Source organism: Pteropus vampyrus, unplaced genomic scaffold, assembly GCF_000151845.1.
Source record: "Pteropus vampyrus isolate Shadow unplaced genomic scaffold, Pvam_2.0 Scaffold110, whole genome shotgun sequence".
Taxonomy (NCBI): domain Eukaryota; kingdom Metazoa; phylum Chordata; class Mammalia; order Chiroptera; family Pteropodidae; genus Pteropus; species Pteropus vampyrus.
In genome coordinates, this window is record NW_011888891.1 from 4,568,225 (window position 1) to 4,582,814 (window position 14,590).

A 14,590-nucleotide genomic window follows, 5' to 3' on the forward strand; every position below is an offset into this window, starting at 1 on the left:
ATTTACTTCCATCAAAAGCAACAAGTACTTGAGCACTTATGTTCCAGCCTAGGAGGAAGCATCGCTGGTATACTCCACCACAAAAGCCAGCCAAGTGACTCTGGAGTCAAACAACCTGTATTGAAAACCCTGGCTTGGCCACTTAGTAGCTGTGTGAGTCTAGACAAAGTCTCCAAGCCTCTGTCTTGTCACAGGTGAAATGTGAATAAGAACTACCTTAAAAAAGTTGTTGTGACTATTTGACTATTAGAGTGCTTAGCATTTGGTGTTCAAAAAGTATCAGCTGTCATTATAACTCTTTCGAAAGCTTGCTTTTGTTAATAGAGAAACAAAAATAAGGCTGCTTATTAAGAAATACCTTCTTACTAGCATGACATGATCAACAGAATCTCTGTCCTTAGTGTCTCATCTTTGGGCCTTCCAAAGCTTGAGCATTATGTGTATATATGAGGAGGAGGGATGACGGTCTGAATTATTTTATGTTTGCTAGATATTTTGATAATCTGTTAGCATATGTGGCCTCCTAGCAAGACCTAGGGCTTGAGGAATGAGAGTCAAGGTAATTACATTTGCTCTAAGGGAAGAGAGAAGAACGCCAAGAACAATTCAGAGCTTAGGATATTATAGTAAGACATTACTGACACATCTTCAAGAACCATGGGGACCAAGACAGAAAGTGGCAGAATTAAGATTACAGCAGAAGTCACATTTATTGACACAACTTTCCAGGTATTATGCTAAACATTTCATGTATGCTCAGTAGCACTATGAGTTAAGTCTTATTGTCCCCATAGTGTAGATGGGAAGACTGAGCAGTTAATTAACTTGTCCTACCTCAACAAACACAGTACGTTATAAAAACGAGATTCCAGTTCAATAATATAATTCCAGAATTCATATGTTTAACCATTCTGTGATGCTGCTTCCCAGTATTTACTGAGTACTCGGCATACTGCAGGGCTCTGTGCCAGGTGCTCTGTAGACAGAGGTGCACAGCCTCTGTCTTATCCTCTTAGAACATATAGTCTAAATAGGGAGATAGACATAAAACATGTAGACAAACTACATATTAAAATTATCTAATACCCGAAGTACTAAGAAGAAAAAAGAGAAAATAACAAAAGAAATCATTGAAGACTATTAATTAGTGAGGACTTTTACGAGAAGGTGACCTGTAGTGGCCTCCCATGAGAAGGGTGGGAGCAAGAGCCTTCCGGGCTAAGAAAACAGCATGTGCACATGTCCTGGGATATTTGAGGATAGAGTTACAAAGGGACAAAACTGTAACAGTTTGGAGTTTATTCTGTGCCATTTTATTCCAAATGAAGTATTTTATATCATAGGGAAAGTTGAAGTGGAAACAGGGTAATCAAACAAGCTTTAGCAAAGAGGTCAAAGCAAAGCTCAACATGGTCCTGATGACAGTTTTCCAACAAGATTTGAGAAAGGAAGACCAAAGGACCCTGGACAGCAAGACACAGTGTAAGGAGGATATTCTCTTGAGCAATGATGGTAAAAATGCTTTGGCCAAACCTGCGAAGATCAGAGAAGAAAAGGCTTTGAGATGGTTTTCTGTATCTAATTGGAGAAGTACCATAGCCCTGCCAAAGGAAAACTTTGCTCCCAAAAGGATAGAGAGAAGGGCAGAGACATAGATCAAGAAATTCAAGGAGGTACCCACAGTCTTCTTTTATCTTCTCATTGTCAAAGGCTGATCTAGCCCCTGCACCCCTAATTTCTACCCCTACCACTACCACCCCCCCCCAACACCCCCCTGTTCCTGATACTCTCGATTCCAAGTCCTCTGCTTAATCGTGATCTGAATGGATGCAGGAAGTTCTAAGCTCAGGTCATCTGTAATTGAAAGTAGAATATGGTAACTCGTGCTCCACAATCAAATGTGCCTTCTCTCGTTCTCAGTCCCAAATGCATCCGATTGAACAAGGTGGGGATAATTAGGATAAAGCAAGGTGGGATATGAAGGAAGAAAGAAGCCTTTGCCCCCAAGCTGCTGGTTATTCCCAGGTCAGTGAACAATGGTCAGGAACAATAAATAGAAGACCCAGAATAAGCTCTGAGGTTAAGCTCACATCTTCTTTGCCAAGAGTGATCAAAAAGAGCACAGGAAGCAGGTTTAGCTATTAAGATTAGTGAGATAAATTTGTCAACAAAAAGAACAAATGCTGGTGAAGATATGGAGGAATCCTTGTGCCCTGTTGGTGAGATTATAAATTGGTGCAGCAACTATGAAAACAGTATGAAGATTCCTCAAAAAATTAAAAATAGAATTACCATATGATCCAGCAATTCCATTTCTGTGTATATATCTGAAGGAAACAAAATCACTGTCCCAAAGAGCTATCTGCACTACTGCAGCATTATTTACAGTAATCAAGACATGAAAATAACCTAAGTGTCCATTGACAGATGAATGGATAAGAAAATATAATACATATATGCATATATATACACATATATACATACATACACGTACATGTATATACATATATGTGTATATACACACACAATTGAATACTATTCAGCCATAAAAAAGAAAATTCTGTCATTTGTGACAACATGATTGGTCCTTGAAGGCGATATATCTAGTGAAATACGTAATACAAGTAAAGAAAAATATTGTATGATTGTACTTATACGTGGAATCTTAAACAAACAAACAAACAAACAAAATGAAGCCCACCAAACTCGTAAATACAGAGAAGAGAGTGATGGTTGCCAGAGACAGGAAGCAAGGGAGATTTTCTAGTTATAAGATACATTCTATGATGTAATGTACAGCATGGCGACTATGGCTAATAATACTGTACTGCATATTTTAAAGTTGCTAAGAGAGTAAATCTTAAAAGTCTTCATCACAATGAAAAAGAAACTGGTAACTATATAAGTATAAAATACAAAGTGGTGGATGTTAACTAGACTTGTAACCATTTTGCTATATCTACATATATCAGAGCATTATGTTGTACACCTTAAATTTATACAATGTTATGTCAGTTATATCTCAATAAAACTGCATGGGGGTGGAGAAGTGTCCAACCCTTAAGTATCAGTGTAAAACCTGAAGGTATAGAAGAGGTTTCCCTCCTGCTCACAGGGTGACTCTCCGCTGCCTCCATCCTGAGCTTGGACTGCACAGTTCCTCCCTGCTATTACTTCCTTCTCAGAGCTGCTTGAAACAGGGACAGTTCAGGCTTGGTCAAGGACATGTACAAGAGGATAGAGATTGCAGTGGGCGGAGCAGAGTTCAAAAGCTCTTGTATCCTGGGAATATGCTGTTTGGGATGATTCCTTTGAAATATTACTTTCTTGAAACATCACGTGGATGGTTTAGTGATGGAGTGTCAGGGTTGAAAGTGGCTGAAGCAGACCCTGGTCCCTCCTTCTAGCCAAAGTCAAAAGTACCTGGTAACTGAAAGCCCCAGAGAGTAATCCCTGTCCCAAGCATTCCCAAGCATTCCCTGTCCTTAAGTGTTCTCTCCACGTCTAACTTCCTGGGCTATAGCCAGAGGTGGGAATAACCAGGGGGTGGGATTTCAGCAAAATTCAGATTTCAGATCCTGGCAGCACTCACCATTACTAACAACGATTCCCCTCCCCGCCCCTCAGCTCTGGCTATGCCCACGAGACTTCTTACAGTCCACTTTCTTCTATCTTCTGATCTCAGTCCACTATTTACACTCTCTATCCCCACTCTGGCCTGACCATCCCAGGGAAATAGAAAAAGACAAAAACTGATTGATAGCTCAAAGGAAATCCCGTGAGAACAAGCAGTTACCTTCCATAATTACACATTAAATGATTAGGTGTCCTATCATTGTTACAAATAAAAATATCTACCATTTGAGAAATATTCCTGCATGTAAGATGCTGTTCTGGTAAAATAAGTGTCTTGTCCACATATTTTGGGAATAGATTCAGATAATTTAAGCAAAACATATTTTTTTAAAAAAAAGCAATATAATAACAGATGATGATAAATGCTGTGAAAAAAGTTTTTAAAGTGTTATGTTATATATAAAGGTCAACATGTGGGCCTTGTTCGTATAGAATGACCATGGGTAGGGATTATTTGAAACCTGAAGAATGAGATGGAGCTATTCAGGGAAGAAACAGGAAGCGAACACCCCAGACACAGAAACAGCTAATGCAAAAGTCTGCAAGCTAGAACAAGCTTTGCTTATTCCTAGAAGAAAAAGGATGCCCATATGGCTGGAAGAAAATCAAGAAGAGATATAAAGCCAGGAAAGGCAAGGGTCAGCTCATATGAGGCTTCATAGGATTTTATTCTGAAAGCAATGAAAAATCTTTCAAGGACTTTAAGTGATCTCATTTATGTTTTATGAAAGTGGACTTTGGATGTTGAATGGAGAACAAATTACAAGGAGTAAAAGTCAGCAGGCTTTCAGAAAAAAGACAATGGATTATGGTGGTTTATATTAGAAAAAGTGATGGCAGTGGCAGTGGTGTAAAGTGTAATAATCCTCTCAATGTTATAGAACTGGAGACTGAAGTTCAGAGAGAACAAGGAAACTGACCAGCCTGCACAGCCAGCTAGCCGCACGCAAAGCCAGGATTCATGCCAAAGTATGTTTTCTTTCCTCTGCATTTCTTTGAGTGTGTTTTCTTATCTGTAAAATAATAATTTGGATTAGATTATCTATGAGACATCTTCTAGCTCTAAACTATCAAAACTTTCCAGCTAATTCATCAAAACTTGAGCAAATTCCCTCTGTTTAGATATATTGGATGTTCCTTGGGTAGAGTCTTATCATACACGCCACTCAATTTGTTTTCTGTCTTACATGGCAAGGAAACATACACACGGTGTATAGACACGCAACTGGTCTTCAGTTTTCAGGAACCTTCAAGATAAGAGTGAGAAAGAGACTGTCTAGCCACTGCATCAGGAGGAAGTCAGATTGTCTGCAGAAAGCAGTACGGACTGAGAAATGGTGATGGAGGACAGGTGAGAAGGAGCCGCTAAAAGGAAACAGGTTATCAGGTAATCTCTGGGAGTAAATTACAAGACAGATAAAAAACAAACAAACAAACGATAAAATCTATTACCTGTAAAATGACAGTCCTTTAAAAATCAAGCCTTGGCATTTTGCTTTTTATTTTTAACACATCTTCATTATTTAAACTTTTGGATAAGTGTGTATTACTTTTGTAATATAAATGTTGTTGTTTTTTTTTAAACAGAAAAAATACAGCCAATTAAATATTAGATATCTTAAAGCGAGGATTTCAGTAATATGGCAACGCACTCTGGATATTCTGAGAGGCACAATTTCAAATATTTTGGTGGTATAGCAGAGAGAGAAAGTATGATGCTGAGAAGTCAACGTAGCGACTAACAACTCGTATTCTGGAGCCAGACAGCTTCCCTTGAAATTCCAGCTCTAATACTTACTGGCTGTGAGATCTCGGGCAAATTATGTGCTCCCCCCCTGGACCTCTGAGTCCTCATCCATAAAATGGGTTCAATAATCGTTCCATGTCATAGAATAACTGAAAACTAAATGAATTAATTTATGTAATTATAAAATGAAACTTAAAAACGGCAAGTCAGGATTCTCACTGTCTATTCCTATGACTCTTTCAATAGTCTAAGTTTCTTCATGGTCTTACCATTTTTGCTCCCTAAACTCTACTTTTTATCTTCTTACTGTAGTTCTCTGGAGACCCTTACCTTCTTTTCATTGTCAAGGAAAAAACACTCTGGAAATTGCTCACTCTTCCTCTTCCAGAAAGGGCCATAGGGAAAGTGAAAACCAGATCTCTCATGATTTTTACTTGTTCCTCCAGGCTTTGGATGTTAAGAAGTTAGAACTTTGGTTCCCAGTCTCTCTCCAAAGCAAAGTACTAATGCTTAACAGTCTGGGTTCTGGAAGTGACACACATGAATTTGACTCCACCACTTAGTAGTTATGTGGGCCAATTACTTAACTCCGTTAAGCGTCACTTTCCTCATCTACAAAAGGACACGTTAGCATTTTCTTTATAGTGCTGTTGTGACAAATAAGATAATTATTTAAAGGAATCAGCTAACATTAGTAATGTTAGCTATTTTATTGTGTTGTTATATCCTAGCAATAACAGTCAAATCAAACCCTTCGCCATCTGTTTGCTCTGCTACAGCCACAAAAGCTTTCTTTTTTGCTCCCCAACAAGGTCCTGTCTCAGACTATTTGCTCCAGCACCCCCATTAAAAGAAGAGGCATCAGAATGCAATGTACATTCTGAATGGTGTCATGCAGAGTCCCTAAGTAATCTGGAGATGGTTATGATTCCTTCCTTCCTTTCTTTCTTCTTTCCTTCCTTCCTTCCTTCCTTCCTTCCCTCCTTCCTTCCTTCACTTCTATCTCTGTCTCTTTGTCTCTGTCTCTCTGTCTCTGTCTGTCTGTCTGTCTGTCTGTCTCTCTCTCTCTCTCTCCCTTTCTCTCTCTCCCTCCCTCCCTTTTTTTCTGTGTGGCTAGTGAATCTTACAGGAATAGAGAAACCATAGATCTGGTCTCCATTCTGACACTAACTTCTGCCTGGTATGTTTTCTCCTGCTTAGGTTTTCATATGGCTGGATCCTTCTCAACATTCTATCTCAACTGAAAAGTCACCTCCACGGAGAGGTTTTCTCTGACCACTCCATCTAAGGTGTCTCCCTGGTTGAATCACTCTTATTTTCCTGCATTATGTGTCTCAGAGCAGTTGTCACTATCTGGAATTATCTTGTTTATCTCTATGTGTTTATTGTCTGTCTCTCCCCCTGAGGACTGAGCTCTTATCTGTCTTGCACTTGCTTTATCCTTAGTGCCTGGCACAGAATGCAGATTCAATAAATGAATCAATAATTTTTGTATATTCCATGGAGTTCAAAGCTTCCTTCAGGGACATGGCCTTGACAGATCTGAGGCTTCCTCCACATGTGTAATGACAGCCAAACTTCCCTGACTCCAACCCTCCCATTCAAAGATCTTAGAGGGTCTTTTCTCGTCCTTGTTGCAGTATGTGTGCAATAAGTCTCATTTCACAAGATATGGTATTTATGATGTGGAAAAAGACTTTGAAGTTATGCATTGGGGATGTCCTTGAACTTCAGATGGTCTCTCAAAGAAATGTGCAAAGGTGCTGAGTGGTTCTGAATGAGGAGAAAACTGTCCCTTGGCTAGCAGTGCTATGCATGTTGCAACTCTCAACCTCCATCTTCAAGAAGATGAAGGAAAGAGAAGGACCAAGAATGCCCATGAATGAGTTGTCCATGGGCTTCTTGCACAGGCCCTTGGAAAACGTGTGAATAGGAATTAACTGAGATAAGTTAAGGAATACTGAGGGAAGGATTCCAAATTTGATGTCGAAGTTAACAAGAACCTTCAAGGTGAGATTTACTTTTGCATTGTTGCTGCATAGTGAGCAAGAGTTTCCTCATGAATGCCGAGCTTCCCTGCATTTAAGACTCGTTGATATTAGATATGTTTTATTAATTATTTTTCTGTCATAATGCTTAGTGGTAATACTTAATTGAAGAGGAAAAAATTATGCCCACATTTTTGCACCTGGAATAATGCAGAGATTAAATATTCTATCTGGAAAAGATAGAATACTTGAAAATGGATAAATTAAGATTAGTCTGCAAGATTAGAAGAGGTGGAATCTTGGAGTGAATCCCTCTCTGTCACAAAACTACATTGTTCAATACATTTTCGCTGAGCACCTATTATAAACCAGATCTTATTCTAGATGTTGGGAATTCCAGGATGTATGTAAAAGAAACAGTTCCAGTCATCCTGGAGCTGACGGTCTTGTTGGAGAGACAGACAAGTAAATGAATTACAGTATCAGGTGACCAGTGTCATAAAGGGGTATGGAAAAACAGCAAAGAGAGCAGCTAACCAAATCTATCAGGAACGATTTCACAGAAGAAGTGTTGGAGAAACAATAATATGTCATCTGGTGAAGGCAGCAAACTTATGAACCTGTTTTTCTTGCCAAATGAGTCAGGCAACACAAGAACATTAAATTATTTGAAAGGATGTGTGCCAACATTGCTCCTGCTTTCAGTCTTTGCACATGTTGTCCCCCACATTCCCCAGGTTCCAAGTGCCCCATCCACCCACTAACCCCTACTCCCTTTGGCTCTCAACTGAGAAGTCACTTTCTGGGAGGGAAAACTTCTCCGACTCCCACATGACAAATGCTCTGCTCCCCCTGTGTATTTCCATTAACACTCGTTTGTCTTTCCATCAGATTAACACATGCTCACTATATGCCAGACCATGTTCTGAGTGCTTTATACATATTAACTCATTCATTGTCTCCACCAACTTGTGAGATATTATTGCTATACCCACTTTGCAGATGAGGAAATTGATATCCAAAGAGGTTAAGTAATTCACTTAATTAAGAAGTGACAGCCAGGATGCAAACCCCAGAATGCAGCTTAAGTGTCTGCTTTTTTACTATCCATGCTACACCTCCTCTTAAGGTAGGTAAATCTCTCTGTATTATCCTGTTCTGTTTACCTCCTGTTTCAGACTGAAAGCTCCTCAGAAGTGGAGCCTGTGTCTTACTCATAGTTACACCCCCAATGCCTAGCCCAGGGCCTGCTGCATAATAGGCATTTGATGATGTTTACTGACTTCTTAAAAAGAATGTTGGAATACTACCTGATCAACGCTATTCACAAAGAAGCCACTACATCTGCCAGTATTTCAGTGGGTTCTATGATGGCCTCACGTCTCAAGTGATGCTCTTAAACAGGTTTCGTGAGACTTGAGACCTAACTCAAATGAAGGGCATTGGGACCCCTAGAATACCAAACCTGGAGAAATATCTGAGTGCTTTTTGTTATAGGTAGCTCTTTGTGAAATCTTCCCGGGTATAACTAAAGCCCAGAATTTTTCTTTTTCATTACATTTCTTTTGCTAAAGTACTTCTGTAACTCAAAATGTTACCCACCCACCCCCGCCCTAGAACAGGGTTTTGTTTTTGTCTTTTGTTTGTGTTTGTGGTACAATTTGTGGTAGAAGTAGATCTGATCCAATACTGGCTCTGCATTATTAGCTGCTGTCTGCACAACAGCTTCCAACAGTAACGGTGTAGCGCTTCATTGCACTCCAGCTGCAGCCTTCTCTCTACTATATGTCATGCTTCTTTTTGCTCAGCTGCTTTCTCTTTGCTGCTTGATCTATTAATTCCTGGCCTCACCAGCAGTTCAGATTATACATCCCCATCTGGATCTAGATATGCTCAGTGTCTCCAGGGGAATCTTATGGGAATTAGGCTGGGTAGATGAGATGTTTCTTGATTTTTTATTTTTTAGATATGTCAGAGGTGATCACATTTCAAAGGTACTCAGAAAACTTTGGTCAGAACATATGGCAAAGGTAACAATACCAATAGTAAAGGAACTCTTTAGTGTTACACAAAGCATTTTTGTCTAGAGAGTCTGAGATATTGTTCTTTTTTAAAATCAGTGAAGATTCATTACTTAGACATGTAAGAATTCAAAGAGGATCGATGTTAAAAGTAAAATGAGAAGAATTTTGAAAGAGTACTGTTGTGAAAAGTACAATAAATAGACACTTAAGATCTGGCATGGAAAATAAAGGTATGACTTAAGTAGTTGTGATGAACTCGGAACCAAAAATTCTGTCCTTAACTGGATTTAATCATATGGGTTATTAAGTCTCAAAGAATTAAAAGGAATTTAATTATATTAGTCCCCAAACCAGGCAGTATTTATTGTTTTGTTTAAAAGTCAATTAATATTTTTAAATCAGTCTTTGCAATAGCAGATGCTCTAGTGAGTTAAAAAAAGGAATATGATTTCATATTGGGTGAGGCTCAGACACAGACAGGATAGAACGCTGCCTAAATCTGTTTCTATTTGCCCTGACTTTGCTCATTGAAGTTGAACTGACCTGCCATTAGTACATGGCTAGCACCAAATCAAAATCGAGTCCTGTATGCCCCATTCCCAACTTGCTTCAAGCTTCTCTCCTTCCCAGGCCCTCACTTGGCCCATGAACTCTTGCTCTCTCTGCTTTCTGCTTTCAGATCAGACGATTAAAATGGCTTTTCTGGCTGTCAATCTTCCATTCTCCTCTTAGGCAGAGTTTCACATTATCTTTCACTTGGACCCACTTCTGGGTGACCACTACACGTACTTAAAACCAATCTTGGGTCTACAGTCATGCCACTCTGAACGTGCCTGATCTTGTCGGAAGCTAAGCAGGGTCAGGCCTGGTTAATACTCGGATGGGAGACCACCTAGGAATACCAGGTGCTGTAGGCATTAAATAAATAAATGAATGAATGAATGAATGAATGAATGAATGAAACCAATCTTGGTCTCTAGGGCCTCACTTGGTCCTGTCCCTTATGAGGGAGAAACAAATTTACTAACCTCACTCCCCAAACACCTAAGTTGTCATTTTTGTTCAATGTGCTTAATAGTAAGAATACAACAAAAAGAATGTTGTGATTACGAATTCAGAAGACCTGGAATTTTGAAGAGATGAAAAGGAAGAAAGAGGGTAGACTTCTTTTCATGAATCGGTCAACACCAAGAAGTCTTAATAGAAGGGGCTTGGATTGATGCAGAAGATTTGTTACAGAGCATTGCTATTCATTTAAAGAAATAGTTGAGGTTCTCTAAAGATAAATTATTGTAGGGGGAAATGGAATAAATTCTCTTAGGCGCTATCCTTGGCTTGTGAGAGGGAGAATGAGGAGGTGTAAATGATGGACAGTTTCCTAACTTTCTATTGGAAGTAAGAAAAAGTGCACAGAAACTGCAGTGATTCCAAACCACAAAGCACCTTCAGAAAAACGTTCACATGGAATGTGTTTGGAATTTTTTTCCACACAAATGATAAATTGCCAAATCCATCTGGCTCCAGCCCTTACTAGGCACTATTTTAACACTTCCTGTCCTTAGACGCACAGCTTCCTTGAGTTTTCTATGGCATTCTACAGATGCCTTAAGTACTGCTTTATTTTGGCCCCTCACCTCGGGCATTCCTCAGAAATTTTAGCTCTTTCCAGCAGGGCCATTTAGGTCCCAAGCTTGTTTATTTTACAACTAAACATGTTCAAATAGATGGCTTGTAAAGCTACCTTTACCGAATGACATAATTGTCATTTCTCCAAACACCTCTGGCAGTGGGGTGTGGTATACTCTCCATTTCCTATGTTCTTTGTACTACTTTGATATCCTTCTGCTCTGGGAAAATTGGGTTGACATCTCCTTCCAGTTTGCCCAAGGGATTAAGTGAGGCAGTAACCCTCTTGAGTTTCTGAAGCCCCTGAAGAGGTCACATTATCACTTTGTGGTCTAAATTGTTCTAATACATCTAGCCTCACTTAGGACAATGACCTATAGTGGATTTTCCTCTGGAATGCTTGCACACATTGTTTTTCCTAATGAATCCAGCTCTGTTCAAGGTTTGGGTGAAAATTAAGTCTTCTCCATAAATACGTTAGTTCATCCCAGGTCCCAAGTCAACATTTAGAAGTATCTTCCTTTCTGTCACTTCCTCAGCCATTTATTTTAAGTTCAAAATATATCTTTCCAACACTTCTTTCTTGGTAATCATTAGAACAAATAGGTTAAAAAATCAAGGTTGCCGTAAAATATTTCAACAAAATAGATCTTAGCCAGAAACCCCCTTATTTGGGCCTCTACTAACTGTGTAAGCTACACATTGGTTTTCTATTACTCTGAATCCTTCATATGTGGTTCCTCCGCTTACTATTCTTCTGGATAGCTGACTCTGAGAAAATAGAAGACAATCTTTGTCACCCATTCATCCAACAGATCTATAAAAAACAGCTTATTTATTAAGTACTTACTACTTTGGGAGGATTAAAAGATGAATTAGAATAACACTGAATCCTATACAAAGACATACAAAGTGCTTTCAAACATACAGTCTCATTTGATCCTCAAAACAAACATATTAATGTAACTAGAGCAAAGAGATGGAGAGGGAGTATCTAATATTCCGCAGCTAGTGAGAGACAGAGTTGAATCTCAACTAAAAGAACATTCACTCCTTAACCCTTCTCCGTGCAATATAAACAATACATTCAAGATGAACATCTGGTAAGAAAGTTTATCAGTCAGGGTTCTAGTAGAAAATACAACTTACTCTAGGTGATACATATGAAAAGACTTCAATGAAAGGACTATATACAGAGGTGCCAGTAGGTTGTAGGAATAAACAAGGGCTGCTGAGGCACCCAGACACTATTTTAAGCCATTACTAATTCTATGGCTGAAGGAGCAAGAGGAGAAAAGAGTGTAACTGAAAGCTGATGAAAACTGAAGACTAGAAGAAGGGCCATTTGGCAGAAACTGTAATCTTGGAAGGAGGCAGCTTTTGGCATAGATGCAGTGCTAAAACAGGGAGGGAGACAGAAGGGCCATCATCCTCAACCTTGATCTTCCTGCTAGTGCCCCCACCATGGGCTGGAAATCAAATGAGAGATGGCAGACAAGGGATACAGCTGAAAAAATGTTTAAGGATCAGCATCCCAGAGCATGGAACAAGGTATAGAAAGGCAGACACTGCATCTGGGTGGAGACTGGGGTAATGCAAACAGAAAACCAGTCTAGAAAGACAAAACATGTACATAAATAACAGATTCCAGAGGTAGGGGAGAACTTGGGAAGGTGGGTTAGCGTGAGCTTGGGAATCAGGGAAGGCTTCATTCATCAAGAAGTGCACAGCATAGGGAATGCAGTTAGCACTAATGTAATCTCCACCTAATCGCTAGGTGGAGAGCCAGAGGAGAGAAAGAGCAATTAGGGGGATCATTTTATAAACTACGTAAATGTCTAACCAATGTACTGTATACTTGAAACTAATAATAAAATAAAATTTAAAAAAAAAAAAAGAAGTGCTCTAGTTGGGTCTTGAAGAAAAAGTAGGATCTAGAAATACAGAGATAGGAAAGATGGTATTTTCAGGCAGAATGAACGATATTGAAAAGCACACAGACACATGGTATGTGTAGGGTTGGGAATGCATGTGTGTGGAATAATTAATTGTTCTCTTTGGAATATGAATGTAGAAAGGGAAGAATAAAGCTAGGAAGTACATTGAGCCATGGTAGTGAGGAACCTGCAATGCTCTGTGAAAGAATTTGATTTTTATTCTGGGAACAGTTCGGTCAGGGGGAGTCTTTACAGAGAGTAATCCTCTAGAGCAGAGAGTATAGATCATATGAAAGGAGAGTATCATTTCATGAAAGAAGTGGCTGCTGAAAGGCTTTGTCTTTTTGCTTGAACCAAAACAAACCAGGTTACCCCAGGAAGGTCTTCACCAGATCCATTCTCCCATTGCTTTCTTCCCTAGACTTTTAAAAATTCAAGTCTGCTCAGTTAAAAATTCAGTCAACTGGCCAGCTAGTTTAGCCTGCTGGTGCTAAAATTGAAGGGACATCATTGAAAAAGCAATAAGTTCAATGAAAAACCTAGTCATAGTAATAGACATCAGGATATCATGGCTAAAACTCTTGAGAGCTGTCTGGTTCCACTGCTATGGGAGATGAAGGGAGGTTGGGGTTAGCTTCTCTTCTGGAGTAAGATTTTTTATTTGTCTCTTATCTTCTCTTTTTCAGTAGTCACTAGTCTAGTATTTTTGGTAGCAACTTATTTCTCAAAGGCCAAGAGAACCAACCTTCTCTTCAGAGATTGTTCGTTTTCTCCTAATAGAAATTTGGAATATGAACATTTATACAGTCACGTGACCCAGATTCCAGCAAGTCAGGCTGACCAGATACTTCTACTAAAGTCCAAACCTCTCTCGATCTTGTTTCAGTTGCCACAAGTACTAGCAGAACTCCCAACAAAAGGCAGTGGGTTAGAAAGTAGAAAGGTTGCAATGTGCGAAGTCCTACAATGTTGTCAGAGATATTCATGAGAGAACAATTATTGCAAAGCCACAGATTCCACACAAATGTTTATGCTCACAGAGTAGTTTGCTGACTTTAGAAAAACTGATTGGGCTTGAAATCATATTACTTGTAAAAATATAATCACAGAGGAATTTCTTGGTGCATCAATTCATATAGGTGAGATGGAAAACAGAGAGAAATGGCTTATAGTTTATTTTTGTTTCAGTTATCTATTTTTGAGATAACCATTAATTTTGTGTAGAATATTTAGATAACTCAGTTTTTTTGCTTCCCCTTGTCAATAACTCATCATTCTCAGACTTTTAGACAATACATATTTGGGACCATACAGGAAACTGACTGATTTGTTTTTTCCTTATCTCATTTAGGGCATTGACAAGAGCATTTAGTCTGTGTCGATCCTGACTTCAGCACTCACTAGATGTGTATTCCAAGACCAGCCACTTAATTTTTCCAACCCACAGACCCCTATCCTGAAAGTGAGCAGGATGATACTCATACCACATTAAAAAAATCAAATAATAAAGTCTGTCATCATGCATTTTTAAAATCTGTACCACCCACATAAGTGGTAGTTTGTTGTTATTGCTATAATATCTTGGGGATATATCTATTTCAATTTATCATATAGAAATGGGGATATTGGGAT

The 14,590-nt window shown here is 39.1% G+C and overlaps 1 pseudogene; it reads left to right on the top strand.

The window, feature by feature from the left end:
• The first annotated feature begins 10,200 nt into the window (after positions 1-10,200).
• On the top strand, positions 10,201-10,312 carry LOC111743303 (annotated as a pseudogene).
• The last annotated feature ends 4,278 nt before the right edge of the window (positions 10,313-14,590 follow it).